Source organism: Ochotona curzoniae, unplaced genomic scaffold, assembly GCF_017591425.1.
Source record: "Ochotona curzoniae isolate NIBS_2020 unplaced genomic scaffold, NIBS_Ocur_1.0 contig_2599, whole genome shotgun sequence".
In the NCBI taxonomy this organism is placed as follows: Eukaryota; Metazoa; Chordata; class Mammalia; order Lagomorpha; family Ochotonidae; genus Ochotona; species Ochotona curzoniae.
The window spans coordinates 13,493,292-13,509,180 of record NW_024465520.1 but is presented as its reverse complement, the minus strand read 5'-3'; positions in this window follow the sequence as shown (position 1 = coordinate 13,509,180).

The window sequence follows — 15,889 nt, the reverse complement described above, 5'->3', positions numbered from 1 at the left end:
GTTCTCAATGTTCTTTAAAATGTAAAAATGTAAAACCTACAGAACAGTCGGTAGTAGGGAGGACCCCAAAAAGCATCTTATTCTCACCAACCTGAGAGCTAAAGGAAGACGCAGGAGAGCTTAGAGCTTTAGCCGACGTCTTCCTCATTAAGAAAGAACATTGATTTGTGGTACGTATGTCCTAAGTACAGGGGAAGTCTTCCCCCCTCAATTTTTACAGTAACTTAGATACTGGCACTTTTTATCCAAGTTTTCTCAGGTGCTTTGTGTGTGTGTGTGTGTGTGTGTGTGTGTGTGTTTACGATGTTCCAGGCTCCTTTTGTAGCAAAATATGTTTCTTCCTAAGATGTAATAAAATTCACCAACCTTGCCTGTTATCCCCCCTGGATTTTGAAACATGCCAGGAACCCACCTCCTGCACCAAGTTATACATGTTTTGTGTGTTTTGTCTAATATTTGTATGTTTTCACCACCATGTAAAAACCCATATATGCCCATACAATAAACTTGCTCATTCCAATTGCACTGACCCATTTCTTGGTATTGTTAACACTTTCATTTTATTTGAAATACAGAGAGAATGAGATCTTTACGGGTTTACAACAGAAATGCCTGCAACAGCCAAGGCTGACCCAGGCTGAGCCCCAAGGCTGGAACTCCAGCCAGGTCTCCCACATGGGTGGGAGGGGCTGAGCGCTTGAGCCACCAGATGTGGCCTCTCAGCGTGTAAATCAGTAGGAAGCTGGAGCTGGAGGTGAGGTAGTTAAGACTTGAACCAGGTCCTCCAAAATGGTACGTGGGCATCGCAAGCAGCTGCTCAGCTCATGCAGGCACAGGCATTACAGCACGCCTATCTGGATCATCAGTTTGATTTCACTGGTGTAAGAGTGACTGTAGCCTCCAAACTTACCTGCACAGACAGAATATAGTGTAGGGTTACTCTCAGGATGTAAGTTCTGAGTTCAACCTTCAGTTCTGTTTCATTTCTACCACCCTTCCTATGTTCTGCGTGGGTCAGAACCTTCTGTTTGTCTCCGTCCTGTGCAGAGGCAAGCTGGGAAGCTCACAGTCACCATCAAAGCCTGCTGTTCTCTCCCCAGTCTAGCTCTGCCCTACCACTGCCCACCGTCAGTGCAAGTTTCTATGGGACAAGGAGTATCTGTCTGGTTCTGCGTGGATGCCCAGAGTGCTGCTGATAAATAAACTCAGACACTGGAGTGTTGCTGGAAGTAAGGACATTTTACACACAAGCAACATCATATGAAAAATTTGCAGAAATTATGCAGTCCCACAGACTGGGCATTTTACTTCATCCAGCTCTGCACACATGTGCAAAAAGTAGTCAGAACAACTAAATTGATTTTGAATCCTAGGACTGTAATTTAAGTTGCATACACTTTCATGTTATGACTCATGAAAAATATTTTATACTGTCAGTCACAAGAATGAAAGTTCTACATGCTTTTATTTTAATGAGCCAGTTTTACAGGGAAAATGCTTAAGGGATATAGCATTGTACTTCTGTTTCAAAGCTGGGTTGTCAGCTCTGGAGGGTGTGGAGGGCCTTGCATCGTTTGTTTGTAATCATTCTGTGTCATTTTTTGGCATACCAACCATGATCACGCACCTGCATCCCTCCCCTATTTTGCTTGCCTCTTGACCTTTCCCTTGACCTTGGGCTGCACGCAGTCTGAGGAGAAGGCTCTTCCTTTTAGTCCTCAGCTCTGGGACTCAGGGGAGTGCATTTCTCTCAGCAGTGTGCTTATAGGAAAGTCTGCCAGTGTCCCCTACCTTCACCCAGAATGGAAAAGTCACACATGTATAAATTGGGGCCCGTTGTATATTTTTGCACCCTAATTTTCTCATCAGGACGAGTCAGATTTGTGACCTGAATAATGTAACAGGATTCTAAGTTGGTCATTTGGGGTCCTCATAGGCAAAAAGATGAATAAGAATAAGCAATAAATACTAGTTTTAATAGATTTTTTTTGGTTACACAGTTCTGCAATCTTTAAAGCCAAATGAACATTCTTTATGGATCTGACCATCTGTGGCCATATTTTAAGGGCCTGGAAACATCCCCCAGAACTATTTAGATCTACTTATATTCCATTCCAATGAAGTAATTCTGTTGTCTCCTTCACTTATTTATGGCAAACTTGAGTTCTGAAGGGATCAAAATATAATTCAGGGGGATTACTAATACAAACTAGTCACTGAACAAAGATATAGTTACCATATATCCTTTTTACAAAAAGAACCTGCTTATAAGAAAGATGTTACAGGTGATACATTAATATGTGTATATATGACTACAGTAAATAAAGGTTCATTTAAAAGCATGAATCCATAGAACTCTTGCAAATGCATAAGGGAATAAGACAAAGTAATAAGTACAGTGCATCTTTGCATAATGAGAAAGAATGCATAAGAAAGAACTAAACAGTACTCAGCCCAGCCCGTTGGAAACCAACATGAGCGATTCCTACAGGACCCCTGCATTCAGGGGGAAGTGTGACAGTGAGAAGCAGAGAGCACTGTCACCCAGGGGGCCGCTGACCCTCATACCCGACTGTGCCTCCTAGCACTGTGTGCAGTATGGTGTGGGACTAAATACATGTGTGTTTGCCTTCACACTTTGTCTTCAAGATTGGCACATTCTCTTTTATTTATTTCATTTCATCATATTTGAAAAGCCAAGAGATCTCACCTTCACTGGTTTATTCTGCAGCTGCTCACTCCAGACCAAAGCCAAATGCACAGAGCTCCTTCCAGGCATCCTGTGGGCATGGTGGGCACCTAAGACCAGCAGCGAGCACCAGCCGCCTCCCAGGGTGCACGTCATCAGGGAACTGGATCAGGAGCAAGGAGCTGGGCCTTGAACCAAGCACCGCGACAGGGCTGCAGGCTCACCTGTTGTGCCAACCGCCTAGGCTCGGGTTGACATAGAAGACCCTCTCTTCTCCTCTCTGTAAGTCTGCCTTTCAAATAAACGTACATACAACTTTGAATCTTTTATCCAATTTATTTGAAAGGCAGATTTACAGAGAGGAGAGGAGAGGGAAAGATTTCCCATCTACTGGTTCAGTCACCAGATGACTGCATCAGTAGTAGCTGAGCCCATTTAAGGCAGGAGCAGAGCCAGGAGCCTCTTCTGGGTCTCCTACGTAGGTGCAGTTGGGCCATCCTTCACTTCTTTCCCAGGCCATAGGCAGAGAGCTGGATTGGACGTGCAACATCTGGGATATGAACCAGTGTCCACCAATCAGGTGGCACTTGCAGGTAGAGGATTCGTGTGCTGAGCCGCGACACCAGCCCCTGAATTGGAAAAAAAAAAAATTTGAAGGGCTCCTCTAGCTTGGTCAAAGAAAAAAAACACAAATTATACAATTTGTAAAATCTGCACAAACTTAAGAAACACATATTGAGAAAAATGCAAATTATAAAAAAATAAGTTTTTGGACGTTAACTAACGTGATGGAGGAACAGCCAAGGGACCTGTAAATGGACGCTCCTGGAGCGGACATTGGTTCACTCTTTAGGCTCCGAGTTGATCCCAATCGCCAACGAACGGTCGCTGGCGCGATACGAGGCTTTGTCGGTAGATGGCGCCGGAGAGCGGACTCGGGATGAGCGGGTTTTCAAAGGTTTCCGGCCCAGGTTCCAGGGGCGCCGGGCGCCATGCCCCGCAGCACCGGCCGCTTCGTCCACACCAGGCTGCTGCATGCTTCTAAGTGGAGAAACGGGAAGGTCCCACCAATTAGCAGGAGAAACAAACATATAAAGTGAATTCTGCCACTCAGGAGAGAGTTGACCTGAGCTGCCAGCACCTGGCCTGCCGTGTTTGCGCCAGCGGATAAGCAGTGCCATTGCTGCTGAATGAATGAATATCTTTAAAAGAAAGGCTATTAGAAATGAGGCATGCATTCAGATAGCCACATACATCAACAGATTAGCTTAAAACTGCGGTGTGAATGATCTCCCTGAGGGTGGTTGGCAGCTGTCATCCACCCGTAGGATTTGTCTGGGAACACTGCATCATGGCCATGGTCTATTCAATCAATGCATCCGCGTAAAACCATCCATGCGTGCCGGGACAGCTACCTTAATCTGTCCATTCAGAGAAGTGACCTGCCCAGGGGACACAGCCTTAGTGACATGTCAGAAAGGTTGAGTCTCTACCCGGGTCATGCTTCCCTCCCCATCTGCACCATTCCCCATTCACGTCAAGTACCAAAAGTACAGGAACTAGCTCAAAAGACAGCAAGGATGCGCATGGCAGCTTTTAAGTGTTGTCTCTCTCTTCCTCGGCAATATGCCCTGAGGAAGTGTTTCACACCCATTCGTATAGGCCATTCTGGTTTTTTTACACCTGCATAGTACTGAGGTAAGCATACATACTACAGTTTATTCAACTGCTCCTTTACATTTGGGTATTATAACATTCCGAGATTACATATGTTGTGGTGAACAGTGCTCGTGCGTGTATTTTCGTATTGTTGGGAGTGTGTCTTTAATGGGATGTTACCGCATAAGAGGATACACATCGGCGGGACTTCAAGCAGAATTAACAGAGAAGCTTGCTACAAATATATTTTGAATGCATACACTTTTGTAATGTACAGGTCCCATGAAGCTTTGGAAGCATCCTCATATGATTTTAAGCGTGCCCAAATTTCCCTGTAGAGGGGCTGTGCTATTTTGTGTTAGGAAAATCTCTCCCCATAGCCTCCACAAGAGAATGTATTGTCAAGTTTTTGAATGGTTGCCAATCAGAACCGGTGTATGCGGCACAGATTTCCAGAAATATCGTGGATAAATATCTACGATAACAGATATGAACTTTTGAAAGTAGAAGCCATTTTGCATGGGTGTGTTCGGCTGTTTAGAGTGTGTGTCCTGAATGTTCTCTGGCCGGTACGCTGGTCAAGGGTAACGGCTCTGACACAGCCACTACCGCGATTTGACCAGTGGGTGTCGCTCTAGTGTTACATGAAAAGGCCGATTCCAGCCTTTGGCCCTCTGCATGCTTGAAGACAATAGCTCGCTTCAGAAACGCACTTCAGGGGACTGTGTGGGTTCAAGCACAGGCTTTCCTCTCAGTTCAAGCTTGCTTACATCCTGGAAGCAGCAGGCAGCTAGGACAGGTCACTGTTCCAGCTCCTGCTTCAGCCTGGCTCAGCCCTGGCTATGCAGGAATCACAAACATGAGATAGCCACCCTCATCTTTAAATGAAGTTCTGAAGCACTAATAACTTAAAAGAGGTGAGATGACCTTAAAGATCAAATACTCCTTTAATTAATTAGTTTGTGAAATAGAGGGAAAGAGAAAATTAGTAATTTAGGTTATTATTCTTATATATTTGTCATTTTTTATTTCAAAAATCAGGAAATTTTCAAATACAGAAAGAAAATGTGTTTTTTAAAAGATTTATTCATTTTTTTTGTTGGAAAGTCAGATTTACAGAGAGGAGGAGGGGAGACAGAGAGGAAGATCTTCTGTCCGATTATCCACTGCTCAAGCGACAGCAATGGCCAGAGCTGAGCCGGCGCCCATATGGAATCCCGGTGCGTGCAAGGCAAGGACTTTAACCACTAGTCTGCTGTGCCAGGCCCCAGAAAGAAAATGTTATGTTCACAGATTACAGCTGTGTTGGCATCAACATCAAGCAGGATGTTTATTTAAAGTGATTAAATTTAATTTAGATAATACTTTTAAACATTTTATCAGTAGAATCCTTGGGAAAAAATAACACTAGGACATATCAAAAAACATCTTGATAAAAAACAAAATAAAAACAAAAGGATTAGTTAAGAATAACCAAACTTCCCACTTTGGGATAAATTCAATATTCACACAACGTAAGCAGGACTAGTAAAACCGATGACGAGTGACAGACTCCTGGGTTTTTCCTTAGGCGGCTCTCCGCCGGGCGTGGCGAAGAAACCAGCTCTGCTGCCACAGCCTTGCTGCAGCTGCCGGACAGCCCGAGTTACTGCTTGTCCTGACCCGAGGTCACCGGAAACAGCCTGGCTTAGGGAGTTCGACAAGTGACCCCTTCCTTCCACTGTTAGCTTGCCCCCTTGTTGCTAACGGCCCGTGGCCATGCGTTCTCCTGCCTCGCGGTGGTGGTGGGACCCTGCGGATCTGGTGTGTTTAACCCGAGCAGTTTTAACTCTCTGATCTTGCTCCCTCTGTTACAGAAGGAGGTGTTTTAAAGTCTTCTCTGTAAGTATTGGACTAGTGAAATAAACAATATTCTCTTTACATACTGGGGTGTTCCCTATATCATTAGCTTAAGCCACGATGTAGATTTTAATAGGATATCAATTAAAACCCATTTTTCACATAGCATTAATTTTTTAAAAAATGATTTCTTTCCTTGAAAGGCAGAAAAACAGAGAAAGAGGAGGAAATGAGAAAGATCCTCCATGTACTGGTCACAGATGGCCACGACAGTCGAGTCTGGTCCAGCCTGAAGCCAGGAGCCAGACAGTCCATCCAGGCCCCTACGTGGATGGGGTCCCAGGCACTCGGACCCAGTGACTGCCTTTCCAGGCACGTGGGCAGGAACCTGGATCAGAAGCAGAGTACCCGATGTGTCACAGTGCCAGCTCCTGGAAAAACAATCTTACTAATGATTCCTATTTGTTGGGTTTTATAGTTAGGTTTATTGCCACTTTTTTTCCTCTCATGCTGGGAGAAAAAGATATGTCCACATAGTCAGTTAATTTGCCATGTTGTTTAGCTGATAAATAATGACATGGACCCAAAATATGGGTGCCAGAGAGGTGGCAGTCAAACCAACAGGCAGCAGCATTACACCGAAAGGGCGACATGTGGAGAAAACCTGAGCGCAAGCTCAGATTCTGTCCCTGACAAGGCCTGCGAAGGCTGCGCTGGCCCTCGGCTGGCACCTGGGACCTTGGATTTTAGGAGTGTCCCGTGTTGATGAGGGGCTCAATGTACTAACCACTTTATAAAATAATAACGTTTATGCTGAACACCTGTCTTTTTGAGTATGTGCTAGACAACACAGGCTGAAGACCTGAGCCCAAACAGCAGCTCTCAGAGTTACTGCTGAGCTCAGGGTGCCCTGTGCTACTCCATGGGCTCGTGGGACCTCCTGGGAGGACCCCTCCGGGTCAGCCACACAGACTAAGAGCAGAGCCGTTGGGCAAAGAAAGGCAAGCCAAATGTGTGCCTTAGACCAATGCATATTTTATTTTCCATGACTTTTGGGCTGTGTGTGTATGTAAGATGAACTCAATAAATGTTGATTCAAGCTTACAAATGCTGCCAATGCAATGTTTTTTAAAAGGTGAATCGTTTTCTGATTATTTTCATCCGTTTTTGCTACTGTTTAAACACTCCTTTAACATTAGGGAAACAGTACAGTTTCTTAATTATGCTGCCAACCACCTCATATGTAGCTAAATTCATTTTTGTGCAAACTTGCTATATAGTCTAAAAATCAACATTTCTTACTAACAAGGACTCATCATTATTGCCCTGTAGTAACTTTGAATTTGGGCTTCCTTTTTGGCTTCTACTGAAGTAATTCTCAAATTAGTTGAATCACACCGCTCTGTCTGTTAACTACTCCCATCAAACAGTGGAAAACTAAACTGATTTCAAAGGAATTATGCTGAGTAGGGAAGAAAAAAGCGATCTCCCGGGTTCCAGACCACATGATTCCATTTATACAGAAGCCTTGAAATACCCAGACCCGAGGGATGAGAAGGGGATGAGTGGTTCCCAAGGTTGGAGATTGGGGGAGGGGTACGCATTAAAAGAAATCAAATAAAGAGAATGTGGTTATTAATCCAGAATGTACAAAGATGAACTCCCATATATCATTTATTTTGAAAATATTTATCATTATACACTTGATCTTTTTCATTTCCAACTGCATATAGTTTTCACCTTGGTGGTGACCTTGCTGAGTAGGAAACATAATATCTTTAATACATGAGTTAAATCCAAGATGATGTTCAAATGGACTGCAGGTAACTGTTTATGTCAATAATAAATACAGTAGATTACTTTTAAAACCCACACTTTGGACTTTTTATTACAGATGCAATTGCTGACTTACCATAAATCAATGTGCTTAAAGTGCCATATGATGTCAAATGTTTAGTTTAACAACATAAAATTGGGCAGAAACTGTAAAACATTTTTTATAGGTGCCATAAAACCAAAGGCTGGGAGTCCTGCTTGCTTGCATTACTCTGATTCATCAAGTCCACTGGAAATTCTAGAAGGTTGATACACTTGGGATTTAAAAATTGGCTTTCTGAGTTTCACTCCGTGCAGCTGCGACGACCTCCAGGGCAGCATCCCTTCCTACAGAGGGAGGCAAGGGCCGCATCCTGGCCACTGGAGGACCGACAGAGTCCACACACCTTCCTTTACCGCACTGCCCAGCGCATGGCCATCCTGCCGTATCTGGCCTCCCAGATGAAGCCAGGTGTGTCCGTCACCCAGCAGAAAAGGACTGATTTGTGCGGCCGGAGAATAGCGTCTGTTCGTCTCAGAGCATTTGCTTTCTGTAAGCAGAGGAGAGGAGCTTTTGGAAGACAGCTGTCATTCAGCTTCCTGAGTTCTCTTGAGAATCCTGGTAGAGCGGCTCTATTTCCCTCCGTCCTCTCTGCCTCCTGGTTCTAGGATGTGCTCTGCCCGACACTGCATTTCCCTGCTGCCCTCCACCCAGCGCCTGCCAGAGCCCCTCACCAGAGCCTGAATCCTGCTGTGTGGACTCTCAACTCCACACTGCTTACCAACAAAATCTCTGTACTTGGTAAGCAGCCTGCGGTGGGTGTCTCATTGCCATGGTAAAAAGTTCATGAACCCAGAAGTGGAGAGAGTCTGGCATGTTACAGGACTCCGGCTTATTATAATTTGCCAGTTGTAACATACGGATCTGCTTATTTTTTCCTTAAAACTTCCTTTTATTAAGGTTAAAAAAATGAAGCAAAAGACACATGTTGAGTCAAATTTCTCCTTAAATGTAAATAAAATTCCTTCAGATACAAATTCAAAAGTAAAACAAAACTAGTGAATGAATGACTGCTCTAATAGTGTCAGCAAAGTGGAGAGAGACAGCAGGCCTGGAAATGCCATATCATTCAATTCTGGAAAGTCAGAAAGTAAGCAAATGTGGCTATCGTTTCATCTGGCTTCTGTCAGTCATAAGATGGGTTGAGTGACTTGAACAATCAGATGGTATTGACCTTGAAACCTTTTGGCTCCAAAACCAATCCTACTTGCAGTCTGAACCCAGGAGCTACTCATAGCTAACTTGATTGAACAAAACTGGTCAGTCTTTCAAAAAATTCCTTCTCCGGTATCTCAGGGGACCTCAGGGCTCTTACATGATCCACACCCCCTCCCTTGGGCCCTCCCCCCGGGACCCCTCAGCCCCTGCAGCTGGCACCTTCTCCTGCAGGACCCCTCTCTGGGCGCATCTGGCCTCCTGCCTCCCAGCTTCCTCCTGAACAGCTTCTCTCGGACCTAGACTGTACCCACCCCACACTGTGTGGAAAGAACCAAGACCCTTTTAGTACCACTGCCAAGGGCCCCAGGGCCAGTGGGAGTCAGCTGTGCACGATGGCCCCACTCGGGACCCTGCCTTATGTTTTCACGTGTTCACATGTGGTTGAACGTGGTCCTTTTCCTCCAGGCCCCAGATTCGCCTCTGCACGTTGGCCAGACCCAGCAGACTCTTCATGAAGTTTTCAGAACAGCATAAAGAGAGTGGAGTAAAACTCTCAAAAAGACATCAACTTGCACCTAAGAACTAGTAGTCCCCAGGCTTAGGAGGTTCATGGCCACTGCCTGGGAGGTCTCGCCCGGGCCTGAGCTCCTGGGGGTGACCCTCCCTCCATCTCTCTACTCACCTCCCCGTGTCTTCCCCTTTTCTGGGCTCTTCGTCCTTGCTGGAGCTACCCTGAGACTCCCGATTCAGCAATCTGGGTGCAGCTGTTCCCCGGCTCTCCCTCACCTTTGTCCGAGGGAATTTCAAAGCTGATTTAGGCCTCTGGTGCTATTCCCAAAAGCCATGTGCCTCCAAATAAATTACAGCCCTCTCCTAAGAGATAAAAGCAGTAGTTTGGATTTTAAATAGCACTTTTGTCTTTCAGGGGGTGCAACTGGGAGGACAGCCTTCCCTCTGGAATCACGTGTGCCCGTGGTCTCCCCGCTGTGCCCCCAACAACTCCCTGCAATTACAGCCCACATCTGGGGACCCGACTGTGCCTCACTCAGACCCCGGCTGCACGCGGCAGGCCCTGGGCTGGGCAGATGGGATTTGCTTAGGAACACGGAGTATTCCTGGGACACAGGCCTACTGATGTTGGGAACTGCAATCTAGTTCCTTGGTGATCACAGGAACAAACTTTGTTATAAATAAAAATATTCCTTTTACTGGCTCAGACAATAAAGACCAAAGGACTTTGAGCGTTCTGGGGAAAACAGTGGCATGATTAATTCAGATATTTCATGCATGGCCTAGAAAATGAAAAGAAGTAAATCCATAATTGAAAGGGCACAGTGAGATATCACATTCTTGCTTCCCAGTTAATTAGAATTCTCAGTCAAAACAGCTATCATGTAACAAACGCCTTGTGATTTTCCTTGGCCGAATAAAGGAAAACGTTTTCTTGTGAAGTGGAAAAAAGTAATTTGTAAATGCAGGAAATACCACTTATGAATCTTCTTCAAAGTGTCTGGGTTGACAGTATGTTTCAAAAGTTCAGTGCTTGGAGGAAAACAAATTACTGTTTGCTTCAGACTCACCATTCTCTGAGGTTTTAAGAGGAAGAATCTGTGTGTTAAAATCAAACCATGTCTGAATCCAACAAGCAGATAGCACAGCTTCACTTAGGAAAGAACCCTGGGCCTGGTGCACTAGCCTAACAGCTAAAATCCTCGCCTTGCACGCGCCGGGATCCCATGTGAGTGCCAGTTCTGATTCCCGCATTCCTGCTTCCCATCCAGCTCCCTCTCTGTGGCCTGGGAAAGCAGTCGAGGACGGCCCAAAGCCTTGAGACCCTGGACCCGCATGGGAGACCTGGAGGAAGTTCCTGGCTCCTAGCTTCAGATTGGCATAGCACCGGCCGTTGCGCTCACTTGGGGAGTGAATCGTCGGACAGAAGATCTTCCTCTCTGTCTCTCCTCCTCTCTGTATATCTTACTTTCCAATTAAAAATAAATCTTTTAAAAAAGGAAGAACCTTGTAGGAATCAATGGATGATAGCCTACAAACAGTAGGTATTAATGCTGAGGAACAAAGCAGCACTTATTTAACTTAGGCCTCCAGCCACTGCCTAACTAGGTAGAAAGAAAACATTTTTCCTTGCCATAATGCTAATGCTTATGAGAAACTTGGTTGATTTTACCCAGTGTTGGTGCAAAGGGAGCACCACGCCTGCTAGTTAATACCCGAGTGATGTCACTGCCCAAGGAAGTGGGTGAGAGAAGTGTTCACAAAGCAGTAATCAAGTGTTCTTTTCCAACATCCCGTCTGCAGCCGCCTCGTCACTCGCCGTGCCGCTCAGCTCCATCCAGGTAGCCCTTGGCTGTGTGAGCGTCCAGCGACGCCAAAACCTAAATCTGTGTAAACAGAGGCAGCGCTCTTGTCAATCTGAAAAAACAACACCTGACAGATTGGAAAAGAATGCTACACGTTCACCTTGAAAATACGAATGGAGGGATTGCCAACGTGACATAGGTTAAGCCCCGACCTGCGACATCAGCATTCCACGTGGGCACAGGTCCGTGTTCCAGCTGCTCTATCTCTGATTCAGCTCCGTGTTAATCTCCTGGGGAAAGCAGCAGAGGGAGAGCTATGATCCAAGCGTTTGGGCCATTGCTGTCCATGTAAGACACCCAGATGAACTCCTGGCTCCTGGCTTCAGCTTGACTCAGTGCTGAACATTGCAGCCATCTGGGCATTGAACCAGCAGCTGGAATATCTTTTACTCTGCCTCTTCTTCTCTCCATGCCTGTCTTTCAAATAAAAATAAATAAATATTTTAAAAAGGAAGAAACTTGAATATGAAAGGGAAGGATAACGCTTAGAGCCTTTGGTCAATGGATAGAAGTAGCATAAAAGAAGGAAGGCTTGCAGTTAATTACGCTGCAATGAGAAGGAGTCAACAGGGAGAGAGCAGGTGGGCGTGCCCGGAGTGAAGACCTGTGAGGCTGGGTACGCGCCTGGCGCATGGGAGAGTCTGTTCTTGGGCTCACCCTGCTAATAAACAGGTGGTCGCTCAGGACAGTTCACCTACCTCCAGTTCTAGTCTTGGTAGCAGAGACCTTGTGATAGGGAAAAACAAGCATATAATGATAAAAACAAAAGACAAGCACTGCATGATTGGAAAAGAACTTATCAGAGCCTGTGTATATCAGTAGCAGAGTGAATTCAAGCCTTAAGTAGAAGAAAGTTGTGTAGAGGCCCCAGCACCTAATGATCGCTGGAAAATTCACTCATGCATCCATTCAACACACGTGATAAGGCCTCTCACCTTGTTAGACACATGAGATACAGAGATTAAATTACACATTGTACCCTCAAGGAGCTCACAGCCCTGATACTAAAGATGGATACGCCAGAATAGGACAGTGCAGGAAAGTAAGCGCTGTGGCAGCCCAGCAGGAGCGCTTTGTCGAGGAAGAAGAGTGAAAAGAGCACAGAAGTATGCGTGCTGAGTTACAGAGAGAAGGGGAGAGGGACAGAGACCTTCCATCCACGAGTTCACTCCCCACATGGCTGCAGTGGCCAGAGCTGGACTGGTCTGAAGCGAGAAACTAGGAGCGTCTATGTTTCACACGAGGGTGGCCCTGGGCATCATCCCAGGCTTTCACGGGCACATTAGCAGGGAGCTGGATCAGAAATGGAGCCGTCAGGACGCAAGCTGGTGTGCTTAGGGGATGTTAGGACCACAGTCAGTGGCCTGACCCATTACATCGCAGCGCCACCCTGAGTCCCAGTCTTCGACTGACTGTCTCTATATTGGTCTGTCTCACCCTAACATGTATCTTTTAACCCTAATCAAAAATCACTCCTTCTGCGGCAAATGCAGGCAGGAAGGGGACAAGGTGTGAAGTGTCAGTAAGCTCCTAACTCTGTATTGTGAGAGATGAAATTTGTGTACTTTCTTTAAATTTTTTTAATTACTTGGCTGAACCAGACTACGGCACCCATGGGCAAATGCCAAGGTGAGAGGGCCCATGCCAGACTGGGCCACTGCACCCACCAGCACACATGAGACCCAGGGACGGGTGTGTGTGCACAAGCCCTGTAGGAGGGATGCAGGGGACTTCCCTCCTGGGCCACTGTGCCCTCTGGCAAGCATGGGAACTGGGATGGGGGCAGACTAGGCTGGGCAGGGCTAGAATACCTGTTGGCTTGCATGTGAACTAGGTTAGGGGGAAAGCCAGGCTGGGCTAACCAACTGTACTCACTGGTGCATGTACAGGCCAGAGTAAGAGCAGGCTGGTTGGGCTTTGCTACAGCATCAGCTGGCAAGTGTTGGGACTAGGGAAAATCCTGTCAAGCTAGACTGCAGAGCCATCTGGAGAGTGCAAGATCTGGGACTGGGAATGGATCCAGCAGGGAAACTGGGCACCTCTCTGATGGAGTGCAACTTCCATGGGTGAGCATGAGAACCAGGGCTGAAGACAGGCCTGGTTAGACAGGTAGTGGCACCTGCTGGCATGAGTGTGGGCTGGATAGTGAGGTCAGTTGGGTTGAGCTAGGTAACAACGCCCATTGACATGTATGAGAGCTGAATGGGATGTAGGACAAACTGGACCAGTCTGCTGCACGTACTGGCAAGCGCAGGAATTAGGGCTGATCACAAGCCTAGTGGGGGTTAATGGACGTCACACTGACTAGGCCACAGTTCCTGCTGGTGTATGTGAGGGCAGAGTGTGTGGTGGTCAGGATTGGGCTGGGTCGTAGCATCTACTGGTTTATGTAAGAGATGAGGCTGGAGACAGAGCTGACCTAGCAATTGTAACTTCAAATGGGGTTTCTTTGTGGATCCCCCCAACTGACTGGGGGACCAGACTCAGAACTCCAACCAAGGGTAGAATCACTGTGAGTTTTGGGGCACAGGATCTGTCTGATTACAAGCAGCATGGGAGCCACTGCCTGGGAACGCTCCCACTGCTGAGCAGCTGGCAAAGTCCCTAGCTGCAGAAGTCAAGAAGGCATGCACGTTGAGCTCTGGATTTCTTTATTCATTCAAGTAGCAACAGCAGCTTCCCGCCTTTCAGGGGCCTGTGAGTAACCCTAGAGACGGCAGGAGTCAGCCATGTTCCCAAACTGGGTGGAACTTGCAAAGAATCCATTTCAAGGATCGTTCTTTTTATTTTCTTCTGTTGTAGAACAATGGTGTAACCAACCAGGTAAGTATGGTAGACCAAACACTATTTTAATTTTTGCATTTTAAAATACATCTTTTTAATTCTTGATCAATGAGGACAATAGTATACAGGTATACAAGGGCATACATATGTCTATAACATTATTATCTAAGTGAATTTACAGTGAATGTACTAAAGCAAAGTAGCATTAATTAGATATACTTTAGCAAGGAAATGGTTTGAAATAGCATGAGGTCTAGGTCCAGTGTGGTGGCCTAACGGCTATAGTCCTTGCCTTAACATGCTGTGATCCCATATGGGTGCTGGTTCTAATCCCAGCAGCTCCACTTCCCATCCAGCTCCCTGCTTGTGGCCTGGGAAAGCAGTCGAGGACGGCCCAAAGACCCAGAGGAAGTTCCTGGCTCCTGGCATCAGATCAGCGCACCTCCAGTCGTTGCAGCCGCTTGGGGAGTGAATCATCAGACAGAAGATCTTCCTCTCTGTCCCTTCTCCTCTCTGTATATCTCACTTTGCAATAAAAATAAGTAAATATTTTAAAATAGCATGAGGTTAAACAATTTGTACAGTTTATCAAAATATAAATGTACGTCAGCTTAAATGTGTGAGTTACCCTGAAGCCGTTCTAAATACAGCCATGAATTTAGGAGTGTGTGGACTTTTTAAACTATTCTCTAAGGATATGTGCTGAAAACTTCCAAAAGTACCCCAGATATTGGGTCATAAATAAGAGAGAAACTTTAAAGCAACCTTCCAAGAGAATGCAAACTTTGCTGAAACTGTCTTTCCCTTGAAGTATTACTGTTCTGAACACACTCTCCTTATTTATAGTGCTGCTGCATATTTTTAGTATCACATTTTCCCACTAACTGTCATTTAAAAAAAAAAAACTTTAAAAATCCTGCAATTATAAAAAGTTTCTGGGGTGCTTTTACATGTTGACAAACAGCAGGCATTTTGTGTTGGCATCTCTGCATATCCTAATTTTGTATTTAGCTAAAATTGTGTTCCTAATTTTGTGTTTTACATATTGTGCTTAGATGTTGAAAAAGAGTAATTTGCCTAAGACATGTCTAATTCAAAGCTGATTTTAGAATTTAAAAAATATATATTTATTTATTTTTATTGCAAAGTTAGATATACAGAGAGGAAGAGAGATAGAGAGGAAGATCTTCCGTCCGATGATTCACTCCCCAAGTGAGCGCAATGGCCAGTGCTGTGCCGATCCGAAGCCAGGAGCCAGGAACTTCCTCCAGGTCTCCCATGTGGGCCGTCCTCAACTGTTTTCCCAGGCCAGAAGCAAGGGACTGGATGGGAAGTAGAGCTGCTGGGGATTAGAACCAGTGCCCATATGGGATCCCGGCGTGTTCAAGGTGGGGACTTTCAGCTGCTAGGTCACTGCACTGGGCCCTGATTTTGGAATCTTTAAAAAGATTTATTTTAAAATTTTTATTGGAAAGTAATATATACAGAGAATAGGAGAGACAGAGAGGA